The 12,426-nt window shown below is 37.7% G+C and overlaps 1 protein-coding gene across 14 annotated transcripts in view; it reads right to left on the bottom strand.

Annotated features, from left to right (window-relative positions):
- The window catches only part of LOC134807503 (uncharacterized), a 162,736-nt gene that overhangs the window by 84,450 nt on the left and 65,860 nt on the right, over positions 1-12,426 (bottom strand). The window lies entirely within an intron of this gene.

Here is a 12,426-nt window from a genome sequence, read left to right as displayed (position 1 = left end):
AGACAACAGACATTCAATATATATTTGTTGACTGGCTGTATAATTGAACAAGTTACATTTGCACCAGGAAAACAGAGGGGCACCTCCATCAATCCAGGGCTCCTGTACTGGGGACTGGAGTGAGAGATAAGGAGGTGATGTTTGATCTTACTCGTATTTGTCTCCAGAATATTCTGACTTTATTCAGTATGAGAGGGGAGGAGAAGGGTCAGGGGAGGGAGAGAGATGGGGAAAGAGAGAGAAGGAGAGAATGTAGAACTCACTTAGTTGTCCATCTGAGGGAATTTTATTATAAGGTGATTTCTCCTACAAGGCAGGCTCTTTGTCTCAACCTCAGAGGAAAGAAGTTCTTTTTATGCTAATTACATTGTGGCCCTAAAATATAAAGTGATGTATTTGGACTTAAGTGGCTGAGGGCAGAACCTGGCCTGCAAGTTCAGTATATAGTCCACTATGCCATATCCCATATAACGAATTAATGAAAAAGCTTTTTATACTTGAAGGCAGACTTCAACAAATTTCAATAACAGTAAATTATAGGTTTGACTTAAGACATCAACAGATCAGAAGAACTCAAGTATCAGCTGTATGCCTATGGTGAAATCTTTATAAATAAATTGATAATGCTCCCTTTCCAAAGGTCAATCTTTTATTATTCCATACTAACTAGAATGCAAGGGAGAAGGAAAGTGGTAACACAGCTGTTGAAACAAAGTAACAACGGTCTCCTGGTTAAAATCCTAGTCAAAGGATGAACTTTCTAAGAATTCATTTTACCATAAAACCTCAAGAAAATTAGCCAGTGAGTCTAGGTTTCCTCCATTTATGCTGTCTTCCGCAATGATGAATCTGGTAAAAAGAGAAGCTGATTTCTGTCTAAATATTTGTCTTCTTTTAAAGCTGCCTCAGAATAAATTAAGCCTTTCTGCCTAAACCTCCACGATTGTAGTAAAAAGCAGAAGCAATGTTGTAATTCTTGACTGTCTAGTTTCTACCCCACGACGTTACTACTTTCAGACGTTTATATTTTGGCCTCCTGTCCTTCTGTTAAACTCCTGAATTAATCTCCTACTCTGGGTAAATTAATCAATAGATTTCCTCTACTGCTCTGAAGCTACTCAATGATGCTAAAAAAAAAAAAAATCAAAAACAAAAAAAAACACAACAACAACAAAAAAGTTACACCCTGGGCAGACTGATGCCAGTATAGGGGGATGGTTTCCAGTCTTAACTTAGCATCTCACTGTTTCTCAGAAATCCCTTCACTTGCATCTTCTCAGCTTCCTGTCCTAGTCTTCAAACCAGCGATTACAAATCTCTACAATTCTCCTTTTGTCCACTCTCAGCTGACCACCTTTCTTCCTCCTTCTGAAAGAATAAAGGACCCCAGGAGCAGGAAATCTCATTTTACCAGTTGACAATCATGCTTAGCTTCTTTCCTCTAATCTTGGAGGAGGGAGGTATACATTTTTCTCTCCACAGCACTGGCTTGCACTCTCTTCCACCTCCCCCAGGAGTTGCTTCATTAGTGTTTCTCTTCTTTTCTTTTCTTTCATTATAAACATCTTTCCCTTCTAATGTGCTCAACTCTCTCACTTTCTCGAAAGCCCTACTTTGGTCATACTACTTCTTATAGATAACATTTTATTTCCCTTCTTACCATTGCTGACTCTGAACTTCCTCAAGTCGTATTCATTAATTCATCCATTATACTCTAACTTATATTCCCACTAATTCACTCTCTCTGAGGTAATCATAAACATTTTTTCCAACAAAAGTCTGATACTACTCCACCCTGTCTTTATGCTACTTGGCCACTTTGTGAAATTTGATACCACTGAGTTTCTTCTGCTCAAGACCATTTTTGCCTTCGTTTCCATAGGGCTACTCTGGTCTGAGTGTCTCTCGCTTCCTTTTGTCTACTTTGACAGACTCTTCCATTCTATACTTTCTTTTAATGTGAGCTGGCTTGCCAAGTGCCCAGCTGCAGTGTTCTTCCATGCTTTCATTCATTCTCCCAGGTTAGATGTTGAGAAAAAAGAGGTTCTACAGCCTCACAAATACTACCTCCTCCATTCAACACTCATCTGTCTCAAGACATACAAAATAAGAATGAAACACTCACAACCTTTTGAGTTCCATGTTCATATTACTAACCTCTGGAGCTCTCCACCAGGATTTCTTAGAGGCATTTTAAACAATATTTATCTCCCTCTCCAGCCCCATTAAATTGGCCTACTTCTGGTATAAGTCATAGTGGCACTACCATCCATTGTGGTATTTTCAACCAGAACATTCACTGCCATCATTAACTTCTCCCTCTCTCTGCTCCATCTCATTCAACTGGCCACTAACATCTGCAGATACTAACTCAAAAATGTTTATTGAATCTAGTCTGTCTTCCTCATTCTTATTACTATGCCTAAAATTACCTCATTATTTTAGAGGCTGGAAAATAATGAAATCTTTCTAACAATTCCTGTCTTCTTTCTCCCCATGCCAGTATGCATATTTGTCTATGGTTGGCAGAGTTAGCCATCTTTTTTTTTCTAAAAAAAAAGACAAAAAAAAAAAAAAACAACAACAACAATAACAACACAGCATTTCAAATCACAAAGCTCTTTAAAAAGCAGACACGTAATCATATACCTTGGTCAGCTATTCCCTACAGAATTAAAAATCCAGATGTCTTTGCTTTATATTCAAAGTCCATCACCACCTGGTCTCATCACATCTTTCTAACTCCTTGTTTACCTCCTTTTCCTCACACACATGTACACTCAGAGCTCCATCATATTGAAATTCCCAACATAACTGTGGCATACTTTTGCAGGTGTTATTTTCTCTGCTTAGAATGATCCCTCTGGCCGGGCGCAGTGGCTCACGCCTGTAATCCCAGCACTTTGGGAGGCTGAGGTAGGCAGATCATGAGGTCAGGAGTTCAAGACCAGCCTGGCCAACATAGTTAAACCCCATCTCTACTAAAAATATAAATATTAGCCGGGAGTGGTGGTGCGTGCCTGTAATCCCAGCTACTCAGGAGGCTGAGGCAGGAGAATTGCTTGAACCCAGGAGGCAGAGGTTGCAGTGAGCGGAGATTGCGCCATTGCACTCCACCCTGGGTGACAGAGCAAGACTACATCTCCCAAAAAAAAAAAAAAAAAAGATTATCCTAATGTCTTCAATCCGCATGCTTCAGCAATCAGCTTAAATGTCATCTTTTTTAGGTGACACATTTCCCAGTTACCGCATAGGGATTTTCTGACACTAAATTTTCTCTACTTTGTCTGGGAATTTATTGATTTTTCCTCTCATCCCAACTTGACGATGTCCTAAAAGACAGATAATTTATCTCATTCATCTCTGTCTTTGAGCCTAGCACAGTGCCTGGAAGATAAGAGGTTATCAGTTCATATTGACAAATATTTTTGTTAAATAAGTATTTTATATTAATCGCTGAAAAATAATTATGGAATTTCACATAGGGAAAGAGGCTCACCATTATTTTGATTTCAATATGTCTCTCATGTTAAATACAGATTAGTTTTATGAATTAGATAAATCAGTCATAAAAGAAATAGGGTTTTGAGCCAGCCATTCTATAAAGTTTTAATTATGTTATAAATTTGGACATTTAAAAAGATACTTTGATAGCTAATAAACGCCTTTTAATTGTACTGTAATATAAAATCTAATGTGGTCACGAATGTTTATATTTTTCAATCTACCTACCTGGTTTATATATTAAAAGTGTAATGTATCATTACATGTACTTACAATAGTTATAATGGCTACTTTTATTAAAATATATGGGTTTTTAGAATAATTAATTGACCTCATTTATACAGAAGTCAATAAATATTTTAAATGTTCACACCTGCATGTATTACATTTATTGTATATTCATCCTCTTGGCAATGTATGATAATAAACTGGTTTTCAGGTACTAAGATCTAACCATACTTTCTTTCCATCCATCTGAAAATGTACAAATTGAAATCTTGAATTTTTTTGGTAACAAGAATTTTATAAGTAGACATCTTAAATTCATTTTAAGCACCTTGTCATGGCAGTGATATCAAAACTTAAACCCAGCTCTAAAATTCTCTCTGGATTATATTGAAAGCTCTAGAAACATAAAAAATAAAAGTGATCTTAGTAAAACAGAAGCCACCTGTGTACCATCCACACCATTATTAATATGCAATAGCAAATATGTGCGTTTTGTAAGTTAATGGATAAGAATGACTGAAGTTAGTGAAACATGTAATGCATGGCTTTGCCACCATTTATATTTATGGTTTGCATGAAAGAAACCACTTGTGATTCACAGTGAGAATTCATTACTGCAGAACACAAATGTTACTCAGTTTTCACTGTAAACCTGTTCAGTCTTTGTTGTCAGAACCAAGCATCTGCTAGTGTGCTACCATGCAAGAGATCTAAACATAGCCCTATGCTGCTGTCAAGTTTTGCTTAAAGTTTTGTCAAAACCCAAATACTTTTCAAGCAGCCACTTATTTGACGAGACTGGCATTCATCATTGATTGCTGAGACTTTCTTAAATCAGAACTGTTTTGATGCTCATTTGTGATTCTGTAAGCATAGTGAGTTAACTATTAATATATTTCTAATTGCTCTTGCAAGTGCCTTAAGAAAAACCATTATATTGATTTTGCTTTAGACACTGCTGAATAATTTGCATGTCAGACACTAAATTTCACTTATTTCAAAGTATAAATCCCAGAGAGAAAATAAGAATCAAATATTTTTCAATTAAAATCTTTCATAAGCCATGACTAGCAAAGTGAAATAAAAGTGAATATAACATGAAGATTAAAATGAGAGACTCTCTAACAGGGGCGACCAAGGTTTCCAGGAAGATAATCCTTTTTATATTACTTTCTTTACCATTTCCTTCTCTAATCAGAGAGAGAAAGTCCAAGAGTCATTTTCTATGTGTCCAAAGGCTAGAACTCAGTAGAGCAATGCATAAAGAGAACTCACTCATTTTCCCTATCCTCCTATCCTGGATATAAAACAAATTGAAGTCTGAAACCATATGCATTAGGATGCCAAGGTATAGTGAAAACAAATATTTAAAATAAATGTAAGTGACCCCTTCAGGCAAATCTAATTTTTCTAGGGACTCCTTTTTTCTTCATGTTCACAAAAATAAATACAATTCTCAGAATCCCTCTTTATTGGTAATACAAAAGCCAAAAAGTAAAAGGTAAGGTTTTATGATATCATACTCTTTACACATGTAGATCATTGAGCTAATAATGCTTTTAAGGCAATATTATAATATTATGATGAAAATACTGACATAAAATAAGAAACGTATTTTAGGAAACCTAGTATTTAAGATTTAGATTAAACCTATTCATTAAAGTTTGTGCATCTGTGCATTCTTTTTTTTTTTTTTTTTTTTTTGAAATGAAGTCTCACTCTGTCGCCCAGGTTGGAGTGCACTGAAGCAATCTCTCCGCTCTGCAACCTCTGCCTCCCAGGTTTAAGCGATTTTCCTGCCTCAGCCTCCCAAGTATCTGGGACTACAGGCGTGTGCTACCAGGCCTGGCTAATTTTTGTATTTTCAGTAGAAATGGGGGTTTGCCATGTTGGCCAGGCTGGTCTCCAACTCCTGACCTCAAGTGATCTGCCTGTCTCGGCCTCCCAGAGTGCCGGGGTTACAGGAGTGAGCCATCGCTTGAGGCCAGGAGTCCGAGACCGCCTGGCTAACATAGTGAAAACACATCTCTACTAAAAATACAAAAATTAGCAGGGCGTGGTGGCACATGCCTGAGAATCGCTTGAACCCAGGAGGCAGAGGTTGCACTGAGATGAGATGGGACCATTGCTCTCCAGCCTGAGTGACACAATGAGACTCTCTCTCAGAAAAAAAGAAAAAAAAAGTTTTAATTGTATTGGTCTTTCTTAATAAATGAATAGTGACGTATATTTATCAAGCAGTGACTGTGAGCATCTTAAGATGCATTAGTCATTATCCATGTCTGAACTGCAATATTCTAGATGGGAATAGAAAGTGTGTCTGTACAAAAATAAGATCTGAGATGGACTTTTTCCACTTTCCTGAAGCATGCAGGGATTTGCTCCCTTCACACTTTAGTTGACATTTACTGTAGCATTGGCATTTATTAATGACTCCAAGTTTGGGTGGATTCACCAATGTCTAATTTGCAGCCAGACATCACGAGGAGGCCTATTTGGCTCACTTGGGGAATTTTTCCCATTGTTAAACATTATCTTTTTTGTCTGTGGACTTCGTCTGGTTTGCCAGTTAGCAGTGCATGGTTACAGTCATTAGTCCTCAAAGTGCTTATTTTTTTTAATAAGCATCCCACCTTTTTTTTTCCTGGAATTAAAAAAAATAAACAATAATAGAAAGGGAGTATTTTTTAAATTCTCTAATCTCCCTATAGATAATTTACCCATTTTAATTTTTTCAAACTAAAGTCTCCATGTGGTCAAAGTTCACGTCGATAAAATTGAGTCAGTATAAGCTTTCGTTTAAACAAATTAAATGCAATTTAGGTGTGCCTTGTATTGCAGATCCTGGCAGGCAAGGCTAAAGTCCTATTTAAAAGTTGGGAGCCTGTTAACTCCTGATGAATTTTGCTATAGGAGAAGAAGGAAATTAAAATAATCAACAGATGCTAAGTTTTTGAAACTAGAAGGAAGCTGCTGGAAATCAATATGGTAAAGACAGGCAGTGGAGAGATATGGAAAGCATAAACAAAATTTGCTTTTAGCCATACTAACTTTTAGCTATTGCCCAGACACAAGGAACATGACATGGAAAAGCAGAGAAATAACATGAAAGAGTCCATGAAAACAGGTGCTCTATTGGGAGACCAAGACTCCCAAGAAAATAGGTCATGAATCAAAAGAGCCCAAGGAAGTCACATTGTACAAGAATATCAATATAAGTGTTTACTATTACTACATTTAGAACTCTTATTTATTTTTCCTTATCTAGGCTAAATGTCAACTATTTTGTGAAGCACTTCCTGACTTGACAGCCAGAGCTTGTCAGTTCTACATTCACAGAGGCCCCACAGTGGCTCATGCCTGGGAATCCCAGCACTGTGGGAGGCTGAGGTGGGTGGATCGTTTGAGCCCAGAAGTTTGAAACCAACCTAGGCACTTAGTGAGACCTCATCTCTATTAAAAATAAAAGAAAAAATTAGGCAGGCATGGTGGCATGAGCTTGTTGTCTGAGCTACTTGGGAGGCTGAGGTGGGAGGATTGCTTGAGCTCAGAAGGTGGAGACTGCAGTGAGCTGTGATTGCACCATTGTACTGCAGCCTGGTGGCAGAGTGAGATTGTCTCAGAAAAAATCATTTATTATAGCAGATGCTACAATATTTTCAATGTCTGCCTCTGTGTGCCTCCACAACCAAGGTGGAAACTTCTTGAGGGAAAAATCAAGTATTCAGAGTTTTATCTCCAAGATCTAGCAATCTCCCACAGGACCTGGTGCATAAGTGTGCACTCCATAAATGAATAATCAGTGCATGAATTATTACATTAAATTTAAATAATAGATTTTACACCAAGACAAAGCATTGCTTAAGAACAAGAATGAAGCAGTTTCATTTGAACTTCAGGACACTAAGGTCACCAATTTAATGGCCAAGAAAGTCTCCATTATAAGACAAACAAGGATTCTTTCTACTTTCTGCCACTATTTTTACCTCCACTGATTGCAGAAAAAGTCCTACATTGACATGACTACAACACATATAATGCAATGATTGGTCCAAACAGATCTTCTAATCTAGTACCTCTTCCTTAAAGTTAAAGTCCAATCATTATCAACCGTAACTCATACTAATACTGAGTTAGTGCGGCATTCCAAACAGCAGTAATGTGCTTTGAGGGGGTGGGCCAGGAAACAAGATAAACTAAGTTTTGTCTTGAAATCTGGCATATAATATTGCCAAATAAGCACAAAAATAGCAACTTTTGCATCGTCTATTTATTAAGGCTTGTTCTCTCATCTATTTTCTGTGGATATTTCTCGACGGGTGGAGACAGGTACCTGCTATAGTCCCTGTTCTCCCCTGAATGACACTAACCAGCTATTTTTCATGGCCATTCTAAGATCTGCTTTGACAAATGCTGAAAAGGGGACCAATGCTGAGCTAACTTGCTCTGCCCAGCAAGGAGAGGCAGGTGACAGGCATTTCTGTAGTGTCACTGTGGGAACTAACCAGAAATGTTTGCTTTTCTGGCTTTGTCATCCTGCAAGTTTTAATTTCTGTAACCTGCTTGGATACGGTGGGTGAGAATGTTAATTAATCAACACAACAATGAGCCTGTCCTCTGGAGAAAAAGTAATATACCTGTAATATAGTGGTATACCTATTTTATCAAATAAGCTAATTTACAATGGTCTACATTTCTCAGTTATGTAGGTTACAAGACAGTAGGCCTTCAAGTACGTATTCCATACAAAATTAATTTAATTTCTGTGGGTATATTGTTAAGACATTCCATTTAACTTTCCCTAGATAAAAAAGCACAAAAAGTAGGGGCAATGACTTTTAACGTTTAACTGTGTTTTAGTCTATTTCCTACCTTGGTATCACCCAAGGCCTTACTGGTAAATACTGAAATGAAATCCATGCCTACAAGACTTCTGCTAATGAATAAGGAAATTGCCTTATCTTCAGCTAGGTCATATTCCACAGTCCTAGACAAGTGCTTCTCAAAGCCTTGTCTGTGGCTGGCTGTTGAGTCCAGCAGTTTTGTTACTGGTCCACCACAAAATAGGCACAGACATTGTGAGCAATCATTTAGAAACACCTATAGCAAAGTGGCAGAGTAATTTTATGTTTGTTGAATCTAATAATAGAAAATTGAGTTTGTGTCTTGTATGTCTGGGTTTTAATTTTATTTTTCTAGTAATTCAATTGTATTCTGTTTCATGAAAGTATCAATCCATAGTTGATTGTTAATTAAAAGAAAACTAAAAGAAAGATTCTTCCCAAGATTAGAGATACTCAGCAAGTTAGTGCAGTGGAGTGTTCAGGGTCGGGCTGACCTGAATGGGATTGCAGCTCTTCCACATAGAGCTATGTGGACAAGTTATTTAAACACTCTGTGTCCCAATGGCTCTAGCTGCAAAATGCATATCATAATATCTGCATCCCAGGATCCTAGAGGAAAATCCAATTAATATTGGCTTTGGTGTCAGACGGCCCTCAGTTTCTTCAACTGTTAAGTGGATGTAATAATCCCAGTGTCACAGAGTGGCTTAAGGATCAAATAACTTGGATAAAATCTGTAGTTCAGTGCCTATGCAGTGTCTGGCAAAAACCTCAAGTCAGCAGTCATTATTATTGGAAGTGTCTTATGCACAGTAGGTTCTTGATAAATATTAACTTATATCATCCCTCATTTGTGTAGAGGATCCTGAAGCACTCGTGCTTCCTGATTTCAGTCCATGAATCATGGACTGAAATCCATGACTGATTCAGTCAGTATATGACCATGTCATACACTGATGCTCTCCAAAAGGATCTGAACTCTTTGAGAAACAGTTTGTGGATGTGGCCCAAAGCAGCAGGACAGGCTGCTTCTGTTTACCAGCGGACGTTTCTTCTCTTACATTTACATCGGAGAAAATCCTCCTCTCTGCGTTGAATGATATAATGCTGGGAGAAGGCAATTGACAGCCATATCATGGGAATGCACAGAATAGTTCTTTCAGGTAATGGGGAAAAATGTCAAAAGATAGATCATCCTATCTCTCCTTTCACAAATTATTAAACATGATGTGTCTCTTCATGCCCATCTTTTTAAAAACATGCATGAGGGGCTAGTTGTAATGAGTAAAAAGAAGACATAGGCCAGGCATCATGACTCACGCCTGTAATCCCAACACTTTGGGAGGCCAAGGCAGGCAGATCACCCGAGGTCAGGAGCTCAAAACCAGCCTGGCCAAAATGGTGAAGCCCCATCTGTACAAAAATACAAAAATTATCCAGGAGTGGTGGCACACACCTGTAATCCCCGCTACTCGGGAGGCTGAGGAAGGAGAATTGCTTGAACCTGGGAGGTGGAAGCTGCAGTGAGCAAAGATCATGCCATTGCACTCCAGTCTGGGCAACAGAGTGAGTGAGACTCTGTCTCAAAAAAAAAAAAAAAAAAGAAAAAGAAAAAAAGAAAGAAAGAAAAAAGAAAAAGAAAAAGAAAAAAAAAGAAAAAGAAGAAAACATAAAAAGCTCTATATCATTTTAGAGTTTACAAAACACTTTGATCTGATTTGATTTTTACAATACTATGGGCAGAGCCTTCTATTTCCACCTCTGATAAACTCAGCTGAGAAATTAAATGGTTTTCTAAGCATACATTGCTAGTGAAGGCATAGCTTAAATTTGAACCCAATCGTTCAAATCCCAAAATATGGGTGCAGAAAATACAGGTAAAACAGTTACATTTTTAAAAAGAATATTCCAGGAGAACGTCTCAGAAAAATAGTCGGATATGTGAAAAACAATTATGAATACAGATCTCTGAAAGAAATACAATGGACAAGCAAGAACGAGTATATGGATGGGATGTGGGTAGAAAAAAAAATTGATGTATATCCAAAAATAAAGAATATTAGGAAAAAATGTTCAAAGGATTACAGGTTGTGTTTAAGGTATAACTAGATACAAAACCCACAGATATAAATGTGAGAAAAGAAAAAAAAAATCGAAAAAGCTGACAGACATTCCTAAATGGTCCCAGGCTTAGAGACAGAGGCAGCCTTTGAGGATGTCAGACAAACCCCATAGACAGCCCCAGCGGGCACCTTCAGCAGAACTAACCTTACCCATTGGCCCACTTAACCATTACCACTCTGAGGAGAGCTCCTGAAGGCAAGGGGTAGATCACACTGTCAGACAAATGTCTCCAGCTGCTACCGATGCCTGAAACCTCATCAGCTTAGCATCTGACCCTTAATAAAAGGTCAGTGACCTTCACAGGGGCAGCACCTCAAATGTTCTCAGTCATCTAGATCTTTGTGTGGATGAATTTCAGGTCCTTATTGAAAAGAGGTCTTAGCAGTAGAGAAAAACAGAGAGGCAGAGCCCATAAGGACTTCTCAAGAAAGGCTGGTAATGCTGACAGAAGGTACTGCCTTTTCACGATTTTCCTAGTTTCTGTAGTTACCACGATTGCCTGACAGAATTTTCTTTAATATTTTTATCAGGTAATTTTAGGCAACATTTTTTGAATCATAATGCATTACACAGAAAAATTGTATATAGAAGATATGTGTATACATGCAAAGACAGGCAATAAATAACAACAATATTAAAGATCATTGCTAAGACTCGTCAACCCCTTACCATAGGCTTTATACTCATTATCCTGTTTAATCTTTACAACCACTCTGTGGGGATGGGGATGATTACTTTCCTCATTTTGTAGGTGAAGAAGCGGGTTTAGAAACTCTTTATACAGCTAATAAGTGGTAGAGCAGAAATGCGAAGCAGTCCAATTCTGGTTCAACCACCATATTTGTGAACCAAACTTAATTGGTAATATTTTCATCATATCACCCACATTCATACATAACATCAATATTCTAGATCCCCATAGCAAGGAAGCCAAAGCCCCTTATTACTAAAACTTTAAAAAATAGTAAAATAATCGTAACAGAATAGAGTGAATTTCTAAGCTAAATCACAAAGCTTCCAATGAAAAATGGTTTTGCTTAAAACTTGCTTGGGGAAACACCCCTAGACCCAAGGAGTCCTTGTTCTCTCCCCTCCTCTATTTGTATTATTACTTTGTTGAAAAATTTGGACTAGTCTGCTCAGTAAATATGTGTGAGCAGGTATTTGACCTGAACCATGGATGATTGATCTTCATATTTCAAGATGAATCTGTTCAAGGGGTCTATTAACTTTATGTCACATTAGAGAGAAATGGTACAGCCTTCTTTTGAGCTGTAAACTTATTAACATAGCACAGTGGACCCCTACAAACCACAGTAGCGGAAGGGTGACTGCCTCCTTCCCCATCTCCTCACCATGACAATTATGCTCTAATTCACATTATATGTGTTTCTTTGATTAAAAAACAAAACACATTTTATTCTCTAGCATTTTTCATTTAACAAGTTAGAAAAAGAAAGGCAAAAAAAAAAAAAAAATCATCCTTGTGCCCTACCTCTCTAAATCACATCCTCATTCATGACTATCATGGGAAAGGGTTTGAAAACCAGAAAGCACTAAACAGACGTAAGGCCTCATGTTATTAGACAATGAGGGGGTCATTTAGTGCACTAGAGTGCCGTGGAATTGCCCTGGTCAGTGTCTGAATTATTTTGTTTATATCCACAGCAATGCTGCTATACTTAAACAGAGAAGTGCGTGGCAACTTTGAAATATTTTGAACTTG

The sequence above is a fragment of the Pan troglodytes genome, chromosome 10 (genome assembly GCF_028858775.2).
Source record: "Pan troglodytes isolate AG18354 chromosome 10, NHGRI_mPanTro3-v2.0_pri, whole genome shotgun sequence".
In the NCBI taxonomy this organism is placed as follows: domain Eukaryota; kingdom Metazoa; phylum Chordata; class Mammalia; order Primates; family Hominidae; genus Pan; species Pan troglodytes.
This window is presented reverse-complemented; position numbering and strand designations above follow the sequence as displayed.